The sequence below is a fragment of the Neodiprion fabricii genome, chromosome 2, assembly GCF_021155785.1.
Source record: "Neodiprion fabricii isolate iyNeoFabr1 chromosome 2, iyNeoFabr1.1, whole genome shotgun sequence".
Classification (NCBI taxonomy): Eukaryota; Metazoa; Arthropoda; class Insecta; order Hymenoptera; family Diprionidae; genus Neodiprion; species Neodiprion fabricii.
In genome coordinates, this window is record NC_060240.1 from 25001403 (window position 1) to 25027530 (window position 26128).

At 40.3% G+C, this 26128-nt stretch overlaps 2 long non-coding RNA genes across 2 annotated transcripts; both read left to right on the top strand.

Moving 5' to 3' along the window:
- The first annotated feature begins 12911 nt into the window (after nt 1-12911).
- Nucleotides 12912-15011, top strand: LOC124176589. The gene is made up of 4 exons (XR_006869417.1): nt 12912-13281; nt 14145-14283; nt 14455-14700; nt 14797-15011. It is a non-coding gene; the product is annotated as an uncharacterized LOC124176589 (long non-coding RNA).
- A 6180-nt stretch (nt 15012-21191) lies between these two features.
- On the top strand, nt 21192-22529 carry LOC124176591. The gene is made up of 3 exons (XR_006869419.1): nt 21192-21561; nt 21686-21837; nt 22423-22529. It is a non-coding gene; the product is annotated as an uncharacterized LOC124176591 (long non-coding RNA).
- Nucleotides 22530-26128: the final 3599 nt, after the last annotated feature.

Sequence of the window (26128 nt, forward strand, 5' to 3'; positions counted from 1 at the left end):
TTTATACTTTTCTTTTATTCGGTTTCCATTTATAGATGCATGTCATTCGGTCATACCGACATCCGAAATTCCGTTTTAAATAAAAAAAAATAAAAAACAATAAAAAGTAAATTGATAGCGGATAATTTTTGTTAATTGCGAGAGGCTCCGCAGTTGGAGTTAATCCTGGTCGAAGCAAACCGCGAAAACGAAAAGACCGTTACATGGCCGAGTGTACAGGATGACATTCCATTACGACGATGAAACACGATTCGGCAACGGTAACGGATATTCGATACAACCGTGTCGTAAACTTTTCCCAGAGGTATTTTCTGTTTCTTGTATTATACATGTTCGTACACGTGAACGACGTACCATACATACATGTGACCGAGTATCTGAACGAAAATACCATCGCATGTGTACAATTCGTCCTGATACGAAATATGATTGTTGTGGTGTTTTCCAAGTAAACATTAGTTTTAATTTCATCGCGAGCCATTAATTCTTCCAATAAATCAATCGTACCATTCACAGGCCAGTGTTACGAATTATATCCAAAAGCACCGTTACAGCCGTCCAAGTGCCAATTGAGAGAAATTAATCCATGGATTTGTAGGATCTTCTGTTTCCTCGGGCAGGTAACTTGATACCATTCAAGAGAGATAATTCTCTCGAAGTTAAGTAAGCTCCTTAGGAGTCGAGTTCTTCGGAGAAGGCTAATTGGGATTTGGAAGTGAAGAAAGAGAAACAAATCAACGGCCCGCCACATAATATATATATATATATATATATTAGAGTGTTTCAAAAAAACCGACTATTTTTTTTTCGTGCATTCCGTATATTGAATTTTGTCATTTCGACGTTGAATTCGTTTTCAGCGACTGTGAAAACCCCCGGTTAACAAATTTCAAGAGAAAAAAATCAATTTTCATATTTTTTGTCCACTATCTTGGATCCGCCATCTTGAATTTTGAAATTCTGACGTCAGATTCATTCTCAGCGACCCCGAAAACCCTCGTATACTCAGTATCAAGGAATTAGACTGTTAGGAAAAATGTATGCTTCAAAGTGTTTCAGGTCAAACTTTCGGATGCGCGAAGACGTATTGTACACATTATTATACGTGTATTGATCTATGGAGAGAACAAAAAGAAAAAATCAAAAAAATAGAAAAACGGTAAAAAAAAATGTTAACTTTTTAAAAGCTGAGGAACTCCGCGGGCATGTGGAGCGGTAAGTGGAGGCTTAACTTTTGAAATCGTATAAAAACAACGCCCAAAGAATGGATATAGCTACGTATGATATAGGTATGCCGGGAAAAGGAAGATAAAAGTATTTCTCAAGTAACTATGGGTAAAAGAAATCGCGAGTAGAGACTCTCCTGTCTGATACTTGAGCGCCGAACTGAAGCCTCATGAATTTCGTACCAGTATCCGCTTCCCGTGCTCGCAATTATTGTCAAATCGTTTATGTGTCTCGTTGTCAGTGATTAATTTCATTTGGATTCAATCGAAGAACAGGACACCAGAGAGGTCAGCGCATCAAACGAGCAACTGCGTTTTCTTCATTTTTTGAAGTGTATTTAAGTACAGCTGGATCTCAGTCGGTCAATTCACACAATCGGATGTCAAATTTAAATAACAGTGATACTCGGGTCCGCGTCACCTCTGATCATTCATCTTGATAGTATAAACGGGTCGACGAGAATGCGACAGATGTTCTTCCCACAGCTCCGACTTTGGCAAGAGATAAGATGAAGGCGAGCGTGACTCTAGCCGCGTGGGATTAGTCGATTAGCTGCGATCACTGGCTGATCTTCTCCTGACGGGCTTAAGCCGTTTGATTCCTCTCCTGAAGTTCACGACACTCGTTTTCGTTTTAGATTTCTCACGATCCACACATTCTAGTACTTATCAGTTACCAACAGAAAGACACAGGGCTGCTGGTTGAAGAAACTGGCATTCAAAGTGTACAAGCGATTACTGTGACGTAGATATTTAACTAGAACGTCAATTCAGGGCCAAGGCGTTTCGATTCAATTGGGATGTTGTTTTTTGTTTTTTCACATGTTTCATTTTTTTGCCGTATCGCAATTGGAACGCTTTAGGGCTCACGAATCACAGTATTGGGAATGAGACAGGCGGAAAACAATATCGTAGCGTTACTTAGGGTATACGATTACACGAGGGAACATCAAATCAAATTTACCACTCGCCTGCTCGTTCGATACTCATTTACATTCGAATGAACGATTCCGGGCATTCCACGCGGTGATCACATCGCGTTTTCTGTTCTGTTATTGTCTCCGAAGGTAATTTTTTGCTACAGATTCATTGTCGCTGTCGGTACAAAATGCCCAAACAATGTTAAGTAATCAGGCGCAGCCTTGAACCAACAAGGCTTACTTTTTGCAGTCTTTCCAAGCTCGTTCAAGTCTCTGAAAATCAGAAACACATTCAACATTCCGCGTTTCGTAATCCAATCACTAATAAGAACAGTGCCTAAAAAGGAAGACAAGAAGAGACACCGCAACCGCATCTGTAATATCTGAAAGTGGAAGATGATGTGCCAACTAACTTGCTTCCTCGTGACGCGAAAAATCGAAGCGAACCCACCTTATCTGACATTCAGATTCGCGCGCCAAGTCTTCATTATTAAAAGTTGGTCGGCAAGAATCGAGGAAAATGCTGGAGAAGAGACCAGGTGATGGGATGAGGGTGGGGGACGGGGGGAAAAGGTAGGTGGGAAGAGATAGAAATTGACGATGAGATGTTGAGCTAGAGAAGCATTGCATATCGATTTTCTTCCGGGCCAAACGCGCCGGGGTCGTTGAGTTCAGTCAGTTGGTAGGTTGACAGTGTTCAGCCTCGGTATATCCAATCCTGTCGAACATGTAGGAGGGTCAAAGCGGTTCTTCGCAGATCACGAGACAATACACCTACTTTCGATCAGGGTCTGAGTCCAAGGTGGATGGATAAGTGTTTCTTACTCTGGTATCCTATCGTTATATGCGTGAACTTCACTGTCTCCATCCGTCTCTCTGTTTTCACTTTCGTCCAAAAATATATTTTCCCGAGATGGACTTGATTACTCTGTCTTCAGTAAATGAAATTTGATACCTTGTGAACTTCGCGATCACACTTGGCAACGCGAGTTGGTTGTTAAAACTGCACGAAGAACTTATGGTGTGATACTCTAATCGAAATGGTTGAACAAACGATGCTGTGTCTAAGGGCACGTGACAGAAGCTCTTTATATCGTATCTATAGACATCAGAGAACTATCGAAGAACTATGATTGGGAGTCCAATTCTGGAGTTTACTTTTCATATGATCTGAGCCAAAAGTTTTCTTCTTTCGCGATGACTTATTGTTACGGAACGGTGTGGCGTGATTTGGATGCAAATATTTTGCTGCTGGCTCCCGGAGTGATGTTATCACGAATCGTTGAGAATTATCTCTGAAAGTAGCTTTTACGCTTCTTATGAAGAGGGATTCACCTCATCCGGGTGGAAAAATGCCGGAACGCTAGCCAACGCGATGCTCGGTCGTTCTCCATCCTAACACAAAGACAACGCGAGAAGCTTTCAGTAATCACTTCACCAGTCGAAGAGCTGAACGGTGATCTTCAGATCGCGAAGAGAGCACTAAGTTTGAAAGCAAGAGATAAGGAATAAGAAAAAGACGAAGACATTAAATAAAGACGGAAGCTTTCTTTTCTGACGAGAAAGCTGTTCGACCTATTCCAAGTTCTTTTTCCATCGGGCAAAGGTGTAGCCCGTAACTGCGAAACAGAATGTAGCACAATGCGCCGTATCGTCAGAATGCGCGATTCACTGCCATTCGTACTTGTTAGACTGAATGCAATTGTGAACAATCCGCTTCGAATTACGATGTTTCCATCAATTCCATCCAATAAGATGCCGAAGAAACGCTTCGAACTATTGAAAGCTAATTATTGGTTAAGCGCGAACCATAAGTTTACCAACATTCCTTAGATTGCCAATTAACAATCACATACAAGTTGTCAGTGGATTGATTCGTCGTTATCAAAAAACCGGTAAAAAAAACTTATCAATTTGAACTGATCTGTTTTTACTATTCATCATTTATGGTGATACAAGAAAAGTATTGGTTTCGGAAAAAACCGTCTCTTGCCAATGTCAAAAATTTTTTACGTTTTCAGAACACGCGGATCCAAAAAATCAGATTCATAGAAAAACTTCGACACGTCTGTCTACCTCTCTGTCCCAACAAATTCCCGTGACGATCTTGAATATGGCTGGATGAATAATTAAAAATTTACTAGACTTCACATTCAAATGATGTGTATCAAAAATTGCCATCACCAATTTTTTTTACACATGCTTCTAACGAAAGAAATCGAAATTCAAACGACTCGAAGCAATCTGACACAGCTTATCCGATGTAGATAAAAAGTATTATACAAATCAGTACGAAACGAAGGAACTAATGGAATGGGAAACAATTTTATGAAGCGTAAAGAAATCATTTTACGAAAAGAAATAGAATCTTAATGACAAAATATTTTTATCATAATTGATGGCACTTCTAGGAAATGAATTGGTTCCTAAAGTGATGGAAGGTATCTCAAAAATACTATTTTACGACTTTTTTTATAATACCCTTCGTTTTGATCATTATAGAGTACACCGTGGAGATAATTTTGACAAAGCTCTAGCTTTGGGATTATTGACTGTGAGTTATAGAACTCCGATAAATAGTCGCTGTTCTGTTGATCGTATGCGGGCTATAAATGGTCAAATGATGACAGTCGTACCAACAAACATGTGACTTGGGTTTGCACAGGATTACCTGCTCCATCAACTTTAACGATTCAACACCGAATAGAAAACAGAAATTGTAATTTTTGAATTATTTACAATTTTTGTAATATTTGCATCGTCCAATTTCATCTGCACCGGTTACGTAACAGATGTACTAGTTTCAGTCAGTTAAGTATCAGTTGCATATGTTTTCATTCAGTCTCAACCATGTATATGCGTTACGTACAATGCCAGGTTTTGAAAAATGATGCATTGGCCAAAAATCTTGCATCTATCCTACACGCGACCAATAATCAATTAGATGAGAGCAGCAGTCACTCGATTGTTCACGTAATTTCTGTTGCTCGATAACTTTCGTAATTGAAGAACAATCGAAGCCTTGTAAACAGAAACTATTCCAATCGATTCAGATCGTCTTTGACGACATCGAAAATTAACGGCATTTGTTCCTTCAATTGGCTTTCATGACTAGCTAAACTTTGGAAGTTTAACTAGCTTTGTGGGAATCGAAGCATGATATAACTCAAGCCAATTTTCAATCGACACCTGCCTTTCAAGATTTATGACGTATGGATGAAGAAACAAAATAATAAAAGAAAACAGAGTTAATGAATTTTCAAGTAAATTTTTTAGAGGTGTAACGATGACTTCGCGGTAAAGAAAAGTGGAGAGCCAGTAGATAATCCGGAACTTTTTTCAATTCTTGATCTCGAGCGAATCTCCTGCGCCGTTGTATCGTAATGATTCGTTTCACCCTCGAAATTTAACTTCACGAAACCTTGACTCGCTTATTGGCAACATGTTTTTCTTTCGTTAAAATAATTGTTTCGCTCGTTGGAGTTGGACTGGAGTTAAAAAAACAATAAATCACAAGTTTACCCTTCGATTAATTTTTGATTATCATGAAAATTTCGTAATACTTCGAGTCCTCATTGGACATCTTAGTCTGCAGTAATTTTCCGAAACTTTATCGATTTCAAATTTGCATATTTCTGTTAAATTCGCTGTTCATAAAATATTTCAGGCCATTCAACGATGTGAATAAGAAATCTGAAGCCTCTAACTTTGAACACGTGTTTACCAAATTGTTAGTGAACCACAGAGATGGATTTTCATCGAGCTCAATATTCTCCCCACGTTTAATATCAACCTACAGTTTGATCCTTTGCGGACAACCTGTAGGCTTGATACAGAGTGTTGGTCGCTTGTGAAAGGTGTGCTGGAGCCGTAGGGCCCCACCTAATCAGATTACACGAAGGCCGATCGATATTTTCGCGTGAGTTTTCCAGGCAATTGGTGCCACGATAGCGTGGTTGGCATATTTTATACTCCCACAGTTTCTGCCCTTTCTAGGGGTGCAATATTCTGGTACACAACCCCCTAAAGGCGATTCTTCCCACCCGGCCGACTGGCCGTCTGATCCTCGAGCCTTCTTTTTCTCTTTATTCTTTTGTTATGTATTTTATCATTTTTATTTTACGCCCTCCTCTCGTTCTGTCATCCTCATTCTCTGTCCTTCGTTTTATCTTTCTGATCCCTATCAACGCTCCATTTCGCAAAATCCATATTTCGCATTCCGTAGGCCGTCAGCTTCGATGGTCCTCTGAATAATTGCGGTGACGCCTCTTGTCGCCGACGATAAATTTGGTGCAAAAAAAAAAAAAAAACAGTTTTGCCTACACAGTTAGGTACGCGGGATATAAATTTCACCGTTTGAGCTACGATCATCTTTGGTTTTCAGACGATTCGTACGTACGAGAATAAATATGATTCAGAAAAAGTTTTTACGAATTGCCTCGATATTTTCTGTCACATGCGAATGCAAAGACACAAGGTACATGTACGCGAAAATGTCTTGCGCGTGTGTGATGAGCGAAAGTAATGTATGACGGATCTTATAATTTTTCGCTCCCTTTTCCATTATTTCACACGAAGTACAAACTCCGTGTAGTTGAAGGTGCGTTATGATTCATGTCATTTTTTTCACAAAAAGAATGATCCTAGTGAATAATCTTTAATACAATAGTGGACAGAATTTACAAAAGGTTTCACATTTGACACCATATATTATCGTTATTGTCTTCACTGATCTTAATGAATGAAAGAACGAAATAATCTCCTTTATAAAACGCTTTACTTTTCAAAGTCGAAATTACCGAAATGAGTATCGATGACTGGCTGATTTCAGTTCCAGCACCGTAAGAACTCCTTTAATTTTCCTCTGCCATGGGTATATAAACACGATGTATCTATCAAAGTATACTTTACATTGTTAACTTGAGGGTCAGGGCGGCAGTGAAAAGCTGGAAACAAATCGTCGACCAGTAGAGATGCGGTGAATTTATTGGGTTCGGTAATAATTTTGGAAACAAGGTTGTAATTGTGCACCCGTGGCCTGCGAACTCTGGCGCCAAGGCAAAAGGAAAGCGGGGGGGCTGGTAAAGGAGGGAAGATTTGTTACCTAATCGAAGTACGGTGTGATAAGCTTGATATAAGGGGGTGTAAAATGTATGACCGCGTTACCGGCGGTATTACGTTGTTCGCTCTTCGCGCTCCTCGTTCCTCGCTGTTGTGATACTTGCGGTGCCGAAGCCGCACTCCTCGCCTCTGGAGTCGCACTATCTTCACCCCAAACCCCGACTTCCATGTGGGGCTTCGTACCCCGGCTTTCCTTGTGATATTGCAACGCCATTATAAACTGGGAGACTTACCGTCCCCCCTTACCACCGTGAGATGCGCGATTCAGAAGCTCCGTCCCAGTTTGCCGAAATCAGTCCAAACGCCTTTCAAAACTGACCCCTTGACTGCACTTCGAAAGAATTAATTATTTCTGACGGTAAAAATACCTACTCACTATTGCACAGAATTCGTAATACCCTCAGTTGCCGCAAAGCGAATGTCGTCGTTGCAACTCGCCTAGTTTCCGGTTCGAAAAATTTCTGCCAGCCAATTTTACGTCGCATTCGTTAATCTGCAGCCGGGATTTGTTTCGTTTCCAAGGATATAGAAGTCTAAAGTAAGATTTCATGCTGCGCTCTAGGTACAACTGTGTCAATGCAGCGTACCGAAAGGAAGTGAGTTAACTGGTGAATTCACCGTGCCGAGCTAAGGCATGGCGGGGATTGTGGATGGCTAAAGTAAGCAGCTCCTTCTAGTCGAGAAAGCGAACCCAAAGAGAATCCAAATGGTAGAGAGAGAGAGAGAGAAAGGAGGCATGGGAAGGGGCAGATTGCTACCGTTGTCTTAAGATTTGTCGAGCGAAGCAGCTGCAGCTTTTGGCTGAACTCTGCAGGGATTCCACTCTCGGTATGGCCACCACGCAGCGCCAGACTTGATCCTTACCCAGAAAATTTACTCCGTATTTTATATCCCTCTCCCCGCCCCTTCCCTCACTCCGCGACTTTGCTCTTTGCAGGGAAAAGGTCAATAAGATTAGGCATTCGAGTTACGATAATTACACACGTGTCATTGGACAGTAATTTTGAATATAAAGTTAGTCGATGTTGAGTTGGGTGGTCCTTGTTTAGGGTGTTGACGAATTTTCACCGCCCCATCACTGAAATCAATTTCAAAATCATTTAAAAAGAGTCGCCAAATTTTTTTAGATTCTTACAGCAAGTCTGAGATAGCACGCATTGTGATCGAAGTTTCTTATGGAAATGACATGAGAAAAATTTTTTTTCGCATTATATATTTTATCGTGAAAGTAATCATGTCATTTGGGTTAGGATACGAGTTTATTTTCATAAACTTAAACACCTTCAAATACTTATGACTTTCATCGACTAATCGTGGGCCATTCAGTCTTGAGAGTCGATCAATGCAAACGTTCTGAAAAATCAAAATTGAAATAAATCTGTACAGTAATATGTTAAGAATGTCAATTGGTCATGATATTTTATCATTCATCCTGTAATCATCCGCAGAAAAAAGGGTACCAAGGTAATGTGTTCGTTAAAACCTATCATTGGTAATATAATTGCCACTTAATCCAGGAGTTGCGGATGCTTTGTAACAGAAAGACCTGCAAGCTCATTAAACAAAGATAATTTTATTCCAGGTAACCTCGCTACAAAATCATTACTGATGATCACACAAAAGATCTCAAGTAATGACCATTCACGAACTTACAGTTTGCTCTCACATCTGTAACCAACCAGATGATTCCTTCAGGAAGTGGGTTTGTGGTCGTCAAACTTCATCGAACATCAAATGGTATTTACACACTTACGGAAGTGGTAGTCTCACTGCATATTCTGGGTATTCCACGCGGAAATTTGTCATCATCAGAATCAATAATCGTGTCTGTTACGGTACATCCAGCACACCAATGGTCCATATGCAAACCATTAACGATAACCAACCTCCAGTATTTGGCACTCACGGTCGAGTCTGTGCGTCCTAACTATATAAGCCGCATTAACGGTCAAATCTCCGGATAATCTACTGCACCCTAATTGATAATAGAAAATGATTTTACTTCGCATAAGATTATACGTCAAGCCACGAGTTGTGAATTAAGATCAATACATCAGCGGTACATTCGAAATCTTCAAAGTCTAATACAAAATTTAGTGATGATCCCTCAAATTTGGTTGTCGACCATTGAAAAAGACAGCGATTTTTGGTGGTAAGAACGAACACAAACTTGTGCAGTAAACAACGTGAATTCGTCTCGTTAATTTCAATCCAGCCGATGGAGAAAACTGGTAATCAATATTGATCAGAGTTATAGTACGAACTCCAACTCGCCGAGACAAGACCAGAGAAGAAAGGGACGTAACATGAGCTTCGGGAACTTGGAGATCGATCATAAAGTCTAGCTGTTCGTGACAATGCCGATCCACTGAGAAGACAACAAATATTATATTATTCATGGGAAAAAACATGACTATCACCTGAGGTGGACACACGCATGCAACAGATCACGATACAGAGATAACTTGCAGGGATGAAGGTACAGCGGTAGCGTTCGGTGGCGGTGTATATTCTCGTACTGAGTTTGGTCCCCGTGGATGTAGGATACACAAATACGGCTGGTCGGGGGATATTTATTCACATTTTAGCAATTAGCTACCCATTAGACGCGCATCCGGGGACCGAAACCCCCGTCGAAACCAGCCGGCATTCCGACTGCTCGCACGGCACGGCGGAAATACGGACCTGGGTATTGAAATATATTCAATGACTGGGATGACAGAGTGCCTGGAAAGCCACTGGAATGCGATGCGTGAGGCTGCTGAAGCTCGATTTTGCGCTTTTAAAACAGACCAGTACAGTACAGGTACACCTTCCAAGGTGGATGGATGGTGACGAACGACCTTGGTGGCCTTAAATGGATCAGAATCCATCTCGGGAAGTGTAAAACTGCATGTGAAAACAACAATTCTAACGAATGTTATACAATTTAGTAAAGCAAGGGTTGATTCAGGGATGATAAACATTTTTGTTGTTTATCTTCGTCGTTAAATAACACTAGGCCTTGATTATTAAGCAGGCGGTAATATTCAGCGATGGTGAAGTCGGGCATGGAAAACGAAGATATTAAGCAACGAGGCGGCGGTTGAAAGTTGGATAACGAAAGTCTCAGCAATTTGCATTCGCTTGAGTCACGCCCCGGAGTCAGAGTCCAGGCAACAATTGCGCATGAAAAAAGTTACCCTGCAGAGACTGAGCTTCATCGACGGCAATGGGGTGAAAAAAAGGGAAGACAAAAAAACAAGAAATAATGTCAAGGAAAAAAAGGGGCAGAGGGGGAAAAATACGCGTCTCGAGTTAACGAAGTAACGAGGCTAAAGTTTAAGGAAATAATAAAGGAATTACGACGGTATGATTGCCGGGCAACGGGCGTTAAAGGAAATTTCTTATCGATCCCCATTAAGCTCCAACGTTAACGAGACAATTAAGACTGGCTTCACAACTTTTTATACGCCCTTATCCTGATTTTTCAACATTATTTCTCGTAACAATTATTACATAAGTACTGAACATTCGAAATCAATATTCATACATAAATGAGTATTGATTCTTGTCTGTTATAGCACTTGCGGATAAAATAAAAATCAAAGTTTCCTGCTACACTAATTGTTTGGAATGTTTGACTTTTGAAACCTGTGCAGTGTGCGTCAAGTGCTTCATTTCCGAACAGTGTGATAAAACGGGATTGGCGCATGCGCTCAACTGAAATACTTGACTTTCCACACCAGGGCTTTTTTTGGCGCATACGGAGGTTCGAATGAGTCAATTTTACGGACTGTGGCATTGAGTGTAAGTTACATAAACCTCGAAACCTTCGATCTACTTCCTTTTCAGGGTTTTGTTACACTAACAAGAAGAGTAGAGGCTTGACGTTGTGAATTGAGTTGTCCTCGTACGTGGCGAAAGGTGAAGATCCCCGATTTAACGTGATTTTTGATTTTCAATCCAATAGGCCAACCCAATAATGTGAGCCAAAACCCTCCAGAAAATCGAAAAATTTCAAATCGTGATATCTCAGCAACCAAGGCTCATTGGATTGAAAATCAAAATCCACGTTAAATCAGGGGGTCTTCAACTTTCACCACGTGCAAGAACAACCCGATGGCGACATCAAGCCTCCCTACTCCCTTTGTAAGTGAGTATCTTTCGGGCTTTCATTTTGGACTTCTGAAAAGGCAACATTTTACGTTTCATGAAATCGAGAATTTTCGGTAAATGTTGTCCCGAAATTAAAATGCTGTATCAATAAGAACAAGATAGTTGATAGATTTGGATCGAATTCGACTACTCGAAAGCAAATGGTTTGAATTTTTTTCATCACCTATTGGTTGCTAGAAATTTATTTGAAGGAAAACAACAAGATTTAGTCGAATAATCATGCTTAGACATTTTGACATGAACTCTACACATTCTTACACATATAAACGAACACCCAAATTTTTTTTGAAGAAATACGAAATTTACTCTTACATAATATAAGAATCAACAAAACCTTGAAACTGAAACAAAATTAAAGGTACTTGGGTTTGGATCTGGCACATCTCATGTGGATGATCCAAATTTATATACGGGATCTGATAAGTAAGTTTCACTCATCCCAATTTATTGACCCTTTAACTGATTTTCCAGTTCTTATCCTCTTGAAAAAGTTTTTAGGAGAATGGTCAATTTGCGGGCAAATTTTCACAAGTCAGATCCAAGCCTTTATGGGAAGCTAAACGGGTAGAATATTGGAGAATATATCTAATACAATGACACATGATATTGTTTTGCATGAATGTCACTCATTATGATGCATTACATCCATGATCGAAAGATGTCACGCGATGAAAACTTGGAAAAACTACAAATTAGATGAGATATGTTTCATTCATCGATCATCAGATCATGCTGTGAGACTTCCGAATCAAAAACACTTCTCATATTGGCTGATGTCTTTTCACATTGCGGAAGGGTATTGGTCAAGAATATACTAGTGGCGCAGCGGCTATAACACGTCACGTCCGAAGCCTCGAGGGGTCGTTCGATGACGGGAAAGAAGGTACACAATCTGGAGATTTATGGTGATCCTGGATCGTCGAGCAGTGCAGTTTCGTGATTTAAGAAATTGATTGGAAATATTTCCAGACCGAGGAAACTTCAGATGGATAAATGGATTTAGAGAGCTGTTTACCTGTGCCGTTAATCGATTGCACGACGCATTTCCCACGCGAATTTTCGTTATTTCCAGGTGAGACTAAGTGGTGCGCGGATGCGCAGGAACCAAAGAGGAAAGGTTCTTCTCACGACCAGTCTGGGATAGTCACAAAAACCGGTGTGTGAACACTGACACCAACGCTGATCAAAAAATGTCTCAGGAATGGAGGAGATTGAATTAAAACCGACGAAGATCAATATGTCGTATGTCGTAATCATGTCATCAATGTATAATGAGCATGAGTTTCCCATGCTGAAGAAACAAGTATACGAGTTTAGTCACGAGCTTGAGAATACCGAAACTTTCACGTCTATTCTTCAACAATAAATATACGTACATATTCGTTTCTGGAACATCTGTAATGAAATTATACTTGACTTAGCTTGTATATTTTTTGTTTTAACAATTTTTCATTTACTTAACTTTTTTGTTTCATATTACCGACTAATTACTCTGGGAGTCGTATGTATCGGCTCACGATCAGGGACAATCGATTTTGACAAAAGTGAATGTGCAGTGTGGAATTACGAACCAACCGAATTCTTTTATTTTTAACAATGGGTGAATGTAATATTCAATGATGTACTATCATCGACACGTCATTTCTGAAAGCAGCCGGTGAATCGAATGTGCGTTCTTAGGCAATTATAGCCCTGAATAACCGATTCACTCTTTCTCTTCCACCTCGCACCATTGCGTGAGATTCTCTTCTTTCCTCTTTTACAGTTATGGGACTGAACTATGGGGTTCTGGAAATGACTGAATTGCGAACAGAGCAAGTGGATCATTATTGCCGATATGAAGATAGCCGACTAGCGTAGGTGGATTATAGATGCTTTTAAGGCAATGTTATAACTTTACCCGCAGCTCTACGCAGACACACGCATTCCCTTGAGCTATGAGCTGGGTGGAGGGCCAGAGGCTCCAGATCCTTTAAAACCTCAAAGTTAGAACATCCTGGGTATGGGAACGTAACGTCCTTTGAAATTTTATTACGTCGTTTCCATGGGGTTCCAGTATATGTTGATCTATTCGCTGGAGACTCGTTGTAGCCTGAAACTCAGATATGTATACAAAGCTGCATGCATCCTGCAGGAGTCTTTTATGAGAGATAATATTTTCGAAAAGATTGCATTTGATATTCAGTATTTTTCTTTGCATCTGCCTAAACTGAGATAATATACAAAGCTGTAAAGTGCTTTCGTTGAAAACTGAAAAAATTAGAAACAATGTTTGCATTTCGTTAACAATGAAGTTTTTTTTTTCAATTGTGGAAATTGGGATCACTTGATTGTCATAAATTTATTTGGATCAACGCATCTGCTGTAGTAACTGAATTTTTTGTATTGTTTGAATACTAAGAATTGTTCAAATCATTTTTATATCATCATATTTTCTATATTCAAGTGATTATTTAACGTAAGTTTTGTTCCGAGCTGGCGTGAAAGTTCTGATTTTGATTAACCTTGCATTGTTTTGTAGTAGAAGCTTCCAGAAGTGATCTTTATACTATCCAGATTGATTGGGTAGGAAATAAATACCAACAAAATCGGTCGAAAATTATTGTAAAATCGTAATCCATACATGTATGTATATTGTACACATGTGCGCGAATAATTTGAAAACTGTTTTGGCATTGAAATCTTGTTTGTTTTCATTCAGCTTGAACTTTTGTTTCAGTTATTGGACATCGATGACAAATATGTAATACTTTTTCAAATACAATCATACGTGTCTTAATTGAAAAGATTTACAAGTTTAATCAGGAAACCTCCGACAGAGTTTGTTTTTAGAACTACCAATCGCAGAAAAAAGACAAGTAAGGTTTGAACATTAACCGTCTTTTCAGCTTCAAGATTGAATCGTAATCACGCAGTTCTTCACGCATTTTCAGACTAAATTTTCGATAAAAAATACTCTTCCAAGTAGAAAAAAGGTCCTCGATATCGGCTGCGAAGCTAACCGATTTAATACCTGCTCTATTATATAGTGTGGGCACTTACGCGGTTTTATTTCACGCATGAATCAGCCCAAACGTCTGACAGGAAGTCATAGCCATTCGCATTCCGGTGGTATTGCAGGAATGAATTTTCGCTTTAGGCAACTATCGGATGCCTCGCTGATCCAAGATAAAGGGTCGAAGAAAAAAGGACTTCCCGTCGTTATTATCCGCCGTAAAATTTGGGAAAATTGGCTGAATGATATCTCCTGTCCGAGTCCCCACCTCGAGGCAGAGGTATTCCAGTAAGAAAAAGTGTCTGCTCAGAAAAATAAAAGGGACTCAACAAACGACCACAAAAATCATTTTCCTACCATTCTCCACATTTTTCAGTCGATCTTCACCGATTACTCCAGGTTTTGAAATCAACCTTAGTCGCCGTTGTCCACCAAAGAAGTACCATCGGAAAAATTAACTGTATTGTATATTATGAAATATTATGTTGGAGTCAGTGCAGATACAATAGGATACAAAATTCATATTTATGTCACAAGTTCTAATTATTGAGATCTTACAGGCTCCAATTATTTTTAATATGTCAATGTCTAATTTCGTACGTAATTTGGACATAGATAAATGAAACTTTGTTCAATGCAGTTGTGTTTAAATTGCTCGATGAAACGAAAGATTTGGCATTTTCCTTATACATATACTTTCTTTATGTGAGTTCGAATTATTTATAGTTAGATTTAAGATTACACCTGTGTAAATTTGTTGAGACATGTTTGTATTTGATCCTGAACTCTGTTATTGTATATTGAATTTGGTCTAACATTATATCAGATGATCAGATCTGGCCACTCGTGACTCGTTTTAATCGGCCGTGAATTCAGGCTTGCAATTAGTCAAAAATATTGTATCCAACTGCGTAGAATACAGAGTAAAATCAGACATTATTGGTCGTAATTGAGGAAGGCAATATATTAAAAAAAAATTTCCACGACGGTGCTTGAAAAGTGATTCATGCTTGTACATTGCGATGTCCCGCAAAGATTTTCTAAAGCAACGACACAGCATAAAAGCCAACGGCAGGAAAATATGGCAAGAGATCGAATTCGCGTCGTGATGTGAGAATCAGATCTTGGCTGGACCTTATCCCGTTGAATAGTGCTGACACGAGCGCTGTCGATGCAGTCATGCCGGATAAACTGATAAATTATTTCACCTGCATTGCGCGCTCGCCCGTCAAGGGGAACAGCATAAAATGACCCAGAATTCAAGATCCCTTGGGACACTTCGATCACGCTGCACTCGTTCGGTTCCCACATATGCCTCGCTGCATTTTGCCCGGTAGATTTCCCCCGCAACTCCGATCCCAGGGGAAAACGAGGTGACCTGTAATTACGCCCGAAATCATGTGAGGTAGATTTCCTCGGTCTTTAACGTGGAAAGAATTAAGAAGCGACACGGCTGCCCGGTAAGCTGATAAATTATTTCACCTGCATTGCGCGATCAATCGTCAGGGGGAACAGCATAAAATGACCCAGAATTCAAGATCCCTTGAGACACTTCGACTCCGATGCACTAGATCCACTCCTATACAGGTTGTCTCCGAGTAAGTACCGCGGTATGCTGGGCTGCCTACCACTGACGGGAACAAATATCGCTGAAACAGACCTGCCGAGTCATAATCACTTTAGTCAAGTCAAGCCGTATAATTACTTCAACGTGATTCCGAAATGCGATCACTGAAACATGTGTTATAAGTCAACGAAAAAACTTCTTGACCAAATACACAACTTGGTAATACGGACAATTCCAGCTCACTTTTGAGGATTTGAAAAGTATTACCGACCGATAACTCTTATCCATATGTTTCCCTAAGTGGTAGGCAACCCTATATACTGCACACTGCAGTTATCCAGATAGATTTCCCTCAGAACTCCGATCCGACGTGAAAAATTGAAGTTGACCTGTAATTACGCCCGAAATCGCGAGATGGATTCCTCTCTCCTTAACGCGGATAGAATCAGGGAGGGACAAGGCTTGTCTGACCTGAGAAAATATGATTCGAGAAACATAAAAAATATATCGTTGGAGATGAAGTATCTTTGGTCACGCCACGCACTCTGTGAGATATAATGTTTCTCTGTCCGCGGATCGGTGAACGGGAAACAAGGTCCTCCGTCCGGATCCGGCTGCAGGAGGAAATCTTTGCGCATTTCGTGAGCACCCTTCACCCCGCGTGAGCACCGCTTACCTCAGTTGTAGATTTTCATTTTTACTGCGGTACTTCTTGCTCTACGTTTAGGTATACATATATACTGCATAAACGAATGTTAAAATTATTTTTTTTTAAATGAGGTTACTTTGAGTCACGCGAGCTTTTCAGGTGTCTGACCGAACTCAAAAGTGCCTACTCAAAATTATCCTGAAGTTTTTATCATATACCCAGTTTTTGTTGTCACACGTGTCACGCGGATTTAAAGTTTATGCGAATAGTTGACAGTAGAACTTAATAACTGTGCATGAAATTCACTTGCAGAAAAAGGAATTCGTTCTGTTGATAGATTTGTTACAGTAAACAATTATGCATTCACCTACCTGCAATAACTATATCATTTCTAAGAGAGGAAAATATAATTTTCTATAGTTTTTAACTTCTCTAGAGTTTCGACAGACGTTCATTGCGTCATACATTCTTCCTGCCCATACGGAACTGGAAAGATTCTCTCTGTTTCCCCCGCGACGAGATCGTGATTACACAATTATTATTTCGAGAGGGTAAATATATTCAAAATTAATGCTTTGGCAAAGCTTTTAAAAGATTTGAACAATCTCGAACAACATCGTGCAACCAAAATAATTCTCTGGTACAATTTCAAATTCATTTAACTTTGTGTAGAATATGTCAATCAATTATCAGATCATATCAGTAATATTCTGCTGGTATGTAGGTACAAGATATGTGGTAGAAAAAGTATACCCAGTGAGGCTTGAATGTTAACCACGCTAAATTTGACGTACATTCCGAATTAACGACATGAGAAAAATAAATGTAAAAAAGAGAAATCCGCCCAAGGGAGAGAAGCGAAATTTCACTCAACCGAAAGACGCGAAATTAAACACACGTACTTGACGAGATTGCGTAGCAGTCAAACATAACATTCCCATTTCAATCGTGATACTTTGATTATTCAAGTGTACAAGTTTATATTTCGAATTTTATATTATTTTAATTGACGACGAAAAGTAAAAAGAGCGTTATTCATCAAGAACAATGTAACAGTAACAAATCATAAATTATTCATCGACAAGTAACAAGAATTACCTCGGATACGGTCCAACGTGATGAGCATAAAATGAAAGATAAGTCATAATTTTGTAAAAGAATCGATATTATTAAAACAGCGAAATAGAAGTTGAAGAAGAGGGAAATTAATTCGTGGAATTTGTAGGGATGTGTGGATCAATGTATGATTCTGATTATTGTATGAACAGTAATGTTAGCTTTGTCATACGTAATTTTAATCAGATTATTTAAATACGAATGTCAAATGACAGAATAAACGACATATTTCGTGTGCACCAAATCTTTATGCCTGATTTGAATTTATTTTTTTCTTGTTTTACTTTCATCTTAAAAATTACTTGATATGTATTATTAATATTGTAATAGACAGCTAAAAAACTGGTACAACTTCGCCGGGCAGATTGTTTTTCAAATTCCATTCGCTCTGCAAATCAAGCTCAATTAAGCAAGCTATTCCCATCTGTAGATGAAAAAGTTTCATACGTTAAATTTTCAATGTTGAGAAAAAAATTGACACTTTCTTTTGTAATTTCTGAGGATAAATGTCCTTTTCCATTCACCAAATCAGTCCAAAATTGTATTAAATTACTTCAATCTATTTTTTTATTAATCCAAAGTACGGATTTGTTTGAATTGAAAACTACATAAATTGTCGTTTTAAATAAACGTGCTCTCTGAACTATACAAACGCATGGATTACTTGGATCAATTAATATTTATTAAATCCAATAAATTTTTTTCACAGTGTGCAGTGAAAATATCGTGGTGAACTAATTCTCGAAAAGTACATCACTCGATAAATACAAATTTTCTGTGCCGTCGATACGACAAAGTCCTGTGTTTGAAAACCCTCGGTCTGTTTTCCATATGTAGTTTAGAATTCGCATACGAGAATCCTTTTCCTTGAACCCAAAGCGTGCCTCGGAGCCACGTGCAATCAATTTGTCAGAACATAGAGCGTTGAATATATCGAGGGCCGTTTGATCGTGGAGAAAATCGGATACACCGAGCTGCTCGGCAGCTCTCGCCGCCATCCGGGCGTAAAAGTTGAGCGTTTGAAGATTCGGAAACAGTTTACAGAGCGGCCCGCGATTCTTGAGATCCTCGACTCGTCATCTCCCAGCCCTCCTCTTTCCTCCCCGAAAACTTCCGGTTCACCTTTTCGCCGAGTCGATTGTCGGGAATTCGGTAAGCCCGAAACCTTGCCGGAAGTTCTTGCCTCTAGTCGAGATGTTGTTTGCAGGCCAGCATCCCCAGAATGCTGCGGAGAGGCCCCTTGATTGATGGAGGTATGCCGAGTGCAGATATCGCCTCGACGTAACATTAGCATAACTGTAGGCCCTTCGCCTCGAAAACCCTACGTGAGCCGCTTCCAATTCCCCGTGGTACCTGCATTCCTATGGGAAGCCGCGAAGCCGCCGGACCTGAATGAACGCACAGCTGTCGAGCTGATTCACCGTGACGCTGCTGATTTATTTACGAGCCGAGCCCCAAGCTTCGACTGCGACGGAACAATCACTTCAGATCCGCGATCGTGTGACTTGTATCAATCGTGTTTGATTTTCGTGATCACTTCTTCCCAAATAGCGCCAGCAACGACGACTTAGGTTAAAGATCGTTGAATTTTAGTTAGCAATGCGTAATTATTTACTGTAATCGCGATGTTAAACGTTTTAGTTCAACATATCAGTTATGAATTTTTCACCAAGTTTGTTGATAATGGGATATTTATTACATAAACTCAGAATATGTCATAGTAATACCGGGACAATCTCTTGAAACTTGAAAATCAACTGCGCATGCGCGAGTTTTATCGGCTGTTCGTGCAGGCCAGCCATCACGAGTTTCAGCCGTCAAACTGTTGCTAGCGGCGACGCAGTTGATACGAATTTTCGAGGAGAGAATCTTAAATAATTGAGGTAGTGACTATGAAAGGTGTGGGAAGCATTTGTTATTGGGTCGAAAAGTTGATTCTTCAAAGAACGGTCAGAATTTAATGCTTATGCTCTTTGAAAATTTAAACGTACACATTTTGTGTACGTTGGCCCGCCTGCATCGCAGACAAGAATATCGCTGCGAGAAGATTTTGTCGAACAATGAGATCGAATCATTTGGCGCATGCGCGGTTGATTTCCAAGTTTCAAGACATTGTCCCGGTCGTTGACTAAAGAATATAAAGACGGATATCCCTGAGTAAATTTTTGTGACCAGTTTTCGGTGGGCAAGTGGGAACAGGTGGGCCTGGGAGCGTAGGAGGGTTCTGCTCTATCGACTCTACCTAAAGGGCTCGCACCAACATTCGTCGCAGTTAAAGTAGTGTCGGGATGAAAGCTTGAGATTGAGTCAGTACAAAGTGAGTACGTGAGACTACTTGTCGACTACGACTTAGAAATGTCGATCAGCTCGATCATCTCCGTGAGGAAACGCGTAACCGCGTCCACCGCCAATCACCGCAACAACCTCCGAGCACCTCCAACCACCGTCAACCACCTCCTTCCACCTGCGACCACCTTCGTCCTCCTCGTCCACCTCGTGCCCATCCTCCTCTTTCTCCCAGCCACTCGTCGTTCTCGTCCTGCTCGACCACCATCGATCACGTCCAACCACCACAAAACACTTCCTACCACCTCCAAACACATCCTACCACCTCCGTCCACCTTCTACCACTCCCTGCCACCTCCAACCACCTCCTACCAGCTCATATCAGCTCCTACCATTTCCTAAGACCTCCGACTACCCTCTAACACCACCTGCCATCTCCGACTACCTTCTACAACACTCTACCACCTCCTACCATTTCCGGACACCTCCAATCACCTCCAACCAACTTCGTCCTCCTCGTCCCCCTGCTCCTCCATGTATTCTATGATATAATTGTTCATAATTATTTCAACAACTTTTCATGTACTCTCTCGATTTTGAATTTTCGTAGGCGTAGAATCGAAACGCTGCTTTAGCTAGTCGCAAGTGAAGTATCTACGTTGGGTAGAGAAGCAGAATTGTTTTTCGAAAAGTGTTCGTATGGAAAAAAATTCAGAGTAGCTGTAATACATCACGGATGCGCTAATTTTGATCAAGATGAAATGGATGCTCCGGATATGAGACAGTATTTAACGCAGTGTCCTGATTTAAAGACCTAAAAAGGTGATTGTCGGCGATTTTTTTTTTCTTGGGGAGAGATGTAACAAGGCTTCTTAAAACTTGGAGTGTATTTTAACAGACGTTTGAAAGGTACGAGCAAAAATTTTTATTATCCAACTGTCGCAGAACGGCAGCGTTAGTAGCTGACCCGTTAACTGAAGAATATATCTTCAGTCAACGGCTGATCATCGAAGGGCCTAGCCGCTTGACTCTGAAATCAGTAGAAAAGATAAAGTGCGAATTTCTTGTCTGAAATGTAGAAACTAAAATCATTATACATCATACAATATCATCATACATCATACATCGTATTGAAGTTCGAAACCACAGTTTGGATGATGGGATGTTCGGATGTTCAGAAAGTGATGTCACCCAAATTTTTTTTTCTCCTGACGTCATCGATCCAAAATCAACTAGCCGAATTCCTCAGTCTGGAAACAACCGCGCAGTAGGGAGGACGTATGGGAATCGCGCTCCGTGGATTTCGAGTACCGGGTTCTCTATCTCATGGATCCTGCGCTCCGGGTCCGCTACCTAGTGATACTTGACTTTCAGAACAAGTGCTCCGTGGTTTCGGCGCTCCAGGTCCGCTACCTAGTGAAACTAGACTTCCAGGACAAGCGCTCCGTGGTTCCTGCGCTCCAGGTCTACTATCTGGTGAAACTCGACTTCTGGGCAAGCGTTCCGTAGTTTTTGCACTCAAGGTACACTATCTGCGGAAACTCGACTTCCAGAACAAGCGCTCGGTAGTTTTGACTGTCCAGGTCCTTGACCTGGTGCCGTTTGACCTTCAGGACTAATTTTCAAGTTTACACGTTTGGTTATTAGAAACGTCATGTTCTGTACTATCAAACCAATGTTAAAACAATGGTTAGCGATAGTTGAAGGTGATCAAGATGGACGCGGAGGAGGAAGAGGAGGAGGAAAACGAGGAAGACGAGTAAAACAAGGTGGACGAGGAGGATGAGGATTTACGCACGGTGAGTACAACATTTTTATAATATTTAATGACTATTGTATTTATATTTTATCCAAAATTTGTTGAACTTGTCACGTTGACAATGAATTATTTCAATTCATTTTTCGCGCAAGCCCTAATTGAGTAGCCATAACTGCACAAATAAAATTTATTACATGATCAATCAATTAATGAATCATATTGATCCTAACGCAATATTTTTGATGTGTTCTTATGCTTGGAATATTTATTACTATTCAAGGTATAACCCGAGGTGGTTATCGGTGGTTGTTGGAGGTGGTTGGCGGTAGTTGAAGGAGGACGAGGAAGACAAGGAGAACAAGGTGGACGAGGAGGACGAGGATTTGTGCTCGGTGAGCTTAACACTTTTATAATATTTAATGGCAATTGAAATTATGTTGATTTTGAATTTTTCAAACTTGTCGTGTCTAGAATGAATTATTCCAATTCATTTTCCGCGCATGCAGAAATTCAGTAGCTACAAATGCGCTAATAAAATCAATTACATTATCAACTGATTGATTAATTATATTGGTCCTAACACAATATTTTTCATGTGTTCTTATGCTTGGAATATGTATTCAAGGTATGACCCGAGGTGGTAATCGGGGGTTGTCGGAGGTGGTTGGCGGTGGTTGGAAGCGGTCGTAGGTGGACGAGGAGGAGGATGAGGAAGATAAGGTGAACAAGGTGGATAAGGAGGACGAGGATTTGTGCTCGGTGAGTAGAACATTTTTATGATATTTGATGGCAATTGTAATTATATTTCATCTGAAATATTACAAACTTGTCACGTTTACAATAAATTATTTCAATTCATTTTTCGTGCAAGCACATATTCAGTGGCTATAAATGCGCTAATACAAGTAATGATATTATTGATTAATCAATTATTTAGATTAATCCTTACACAATATTTTTGAAGTGTTCTTATACTGAAAATATTTATTACTGTTCCAGGTACAACCCGAGGTGGTAATCGGTGGTTGTTCGAGGTGGTTGGCGATTGTTGGGGGTGGTCGGAGGTGGACGAGGAGGAGGACGAACTGAACTGAGTCTCAAAGCCCTTTTGACATAAAAGCAGCTATTCGATAGAACTTATAGTTTATAGTTTACACAGCCCATTGCATGATATTTCATTATAAATACATATGTTTCAATGTATTTAGGAATAATTTATCAAATATACAGAGGTCATGTGCAAATAATAAATGAATTGATTCGACCGCAGTTTGATGTATTCATTGGAGCTTTAACAATAAATTTAAGCTTTGTTACTTCTTTTATTTTATTATGGATAATCAAAAACATTTCCGACTATTCGTGCTGTGGAAGCATAGGGATTAAACCAACTGTAGCAAAAGATTAGAAACAGTGTATGTAGGGTACGGGTATTTTTCTAATAATGCAAATAGAATAGAATACCACACCTTGCGAATGAGCTTTCCAGTCAGAGATGAATGATGAATTTTGAGGACTGCATTATCGTTGTTGAATACTCTATGCCTCACGGGAAAAGAAAATCTGTAACGATAAAATTGATGCACCGGATCATCGTCGACTTTAACTTTTGAAACGTCCTACCATTTTCGAACGCCTCCTACCTCCCCCTGCCACCTCCGACCATCAATGGCCACTTTCGACCACCCCCTATCACCTTCTGCCAGCGCCGACCACCTCCAACCATCCTATTGACCTATATTACTGGATTAGCTATGATATGAAAAGAGAAGAATTATTCATTTCGAAATGGGATTCTATTCGACGCGCACTCGATGTATTCCATAACATTGGTGTTCATAATTATTCCAACAACTTTTCATTTGCTCTTTCGATCTTGAATTTTCATAGGCATAGAATCGAAACGCTGTTTTAGCTGGTCGCAAGTGAAGTATCTCCGTTGGGTGAAAGAGCAGAATTTATTTTTCGAAAAGTATTCGGATGGAAAAAAATTCAGAGTAACTGTAATACATCACGGATGCGCTAATTTTGAACAAGATGAAATGGATGCTTCGTATATGAGACAGTATTTAACGCTGCGTAGTGATTTAAAGACGTAGAAAGGTGATAGGGAGAGAAAGAACGACGCTTCTTAACACTTCGAGTGTATTTTAACACACATTTGAAAGATACGAGCAAAATTTTTCATCATCCAACTGTCGCAGAACGGCAGCGTTATTAGCCGAGCCGTTCACTGAAGAATATATCTTCAGTCAACGGCTGACCATCGAAGGGCCTGGCCGCTTGAGTCTGGAATCGGCAGGAGAGATGAAGTGTGTATTTCTTGTATGAAATGTGAAAACTAAAATCATTGTACATCATATCATATCATCATACATCATACATCATACATCGTACATCATACATCATACATCATACATCATCATACCTAGTATTACAGTTCGAAACCAAAGTTTGAATTTTCGGATGTTCGGAAAGTGACGTCACCAATCTAAATTCGGCTAGCCGAGTTCCTCAGTCTAGTAACAACCGCGCAGTAGAGCGGACGGTTGAGAGTCGCGCTCCGCAAATTTCGAGCACCGGGTTCTCAACCTTCCGGATCCCGCGCTTCGGGTCCGCTACGCGGTGAAGCTCGACGTCCAGGATAAGCGCTCAGTTGTTCCTGGTTGATGTTTACAATAAATTATTTCAATTCGTTTTTCGCGCAAGCCGAAATTCAGTAGCTGTCGGTCCGCTGATAAAATTTCTCGACTTCCAGGATAAGCGCTCCGTGGTTCCTGGTTCATGTTTACAATAAATTATTTCAATTCGTTTTTCGCGCAAGCCGAAATTCAGTAGCTGTCGGTCCGCTAATAAAATTTCTCGACTTCCAGGATAAGCGCTCCGTGGTTCCTGGTTCATGTTTACAATAAATTATTTCAATTCGTTTTTCGCGCAAGCCGAAATTCAGTAGCTGTCGGTCCGCTAATAAAATTTCTCGACTTCCAGGATAAGCGCTCCGTGGTTCCTGGTTCATGTTTACAATAAATTATTTCAATTCGTTTTTCGCGCAAGCCGAAATTCAGTAGCTGTCGGTCCGCTAATAAAATTTCTCGACTTCCAGGATAAGCGCTCCGTGGTTCCTGGTTCATGTTTACAATAAATTATTTCAATTCGTTTTTCGCGCAAGCCGAAATTCAGTAGCTGTCGGTCCGCTAATAAAATTTCTCGACTTCCAGGATAAGCGCTCCGTGGTTCCTGGTTCATGTTTACAATAAATTATTTCAATTCGTTTTTCGCGCAAGCCGAAATTCAGTAGCTGTCGGTCCGCTAATAAAATTTCTCGACTTCCAGGATAAGCGCTCCGTGGTTCCTGGTTCATGTTTACAATAAATTATTTCAATTCGTTTTTCGCGCAAGCCGAAATTCAGTAGCTGTCGGTCCGCTGATAAAATTTCTCGACTTCCAGGATAAGCGCTCCGTGGTTCCTGGTTCATGTTTACAATAAATTATTTCAATTCGTTTTTCGCGCAAGCCGAAATTCAGTAGCTGTCGGTCCGCTGATAAAATTTCTCGACTTCCAGGATAAGCGCTCCGTGGTTCCTGGTTCATGTTCACAATAAATTATTTCAATTCGTTTTTCGCGCAAGCCGAAATTCAGTAGCTGTCGGTCCGCTAATAAAATTTCTCGACTTCCAGGATAAGCGCTCCGTGGTTCCTGGTTCATGTTTACAATAAATTATTTCAATTCGTTTTTCGCGCAAGCCGAAATTCAGTAGCTGTCGGTCCGCTGATAAAATTTCTCGACTTCCAGGATAAGCGCTCCGTGGTTCCTGGTTCATGTTCACAATAAATTATTTCAATTCGTTTTTCGCGCAAGCCGAAATTCAGTAGCTGTCGGTCCGCTAATAAAATTTCTCGACTTCCAGGATAAGCGCTCCGTGGTTCCTGGTTCATGTTTACAATAAATTATTTCAATTCGTTTTTCGCGCAAGCCGAAATTCAGTAGCTGTCGGTCCGCTGATAAAATTTCTCGACTTCCAGGATAAGCGCTCCGTGGTTCCTGGTTCATGTTCACAATAAATTATTTCAATTCGTTTTTCGCGCAAGCCGAAATTCAGTAGCTGTCGGTCCGCTAATAAAATTTCTCGACTTCCAGGATAAGCGCTCCGTGGTTCCTGGTTCATGTTTACAATAAATTATTTCAATTCGTTTTTCGCGCAAGCCGAAATTCAGTAGCTGTCGGTCCGCTAATAAAATTTCTCGACTTCCAGGATAAGCGCTCCGTGGTTCCTGGTTCATGTTTACAATAAATTATTTCAATTCGTTTTTCGCGCAAGCCGAAATTCAGT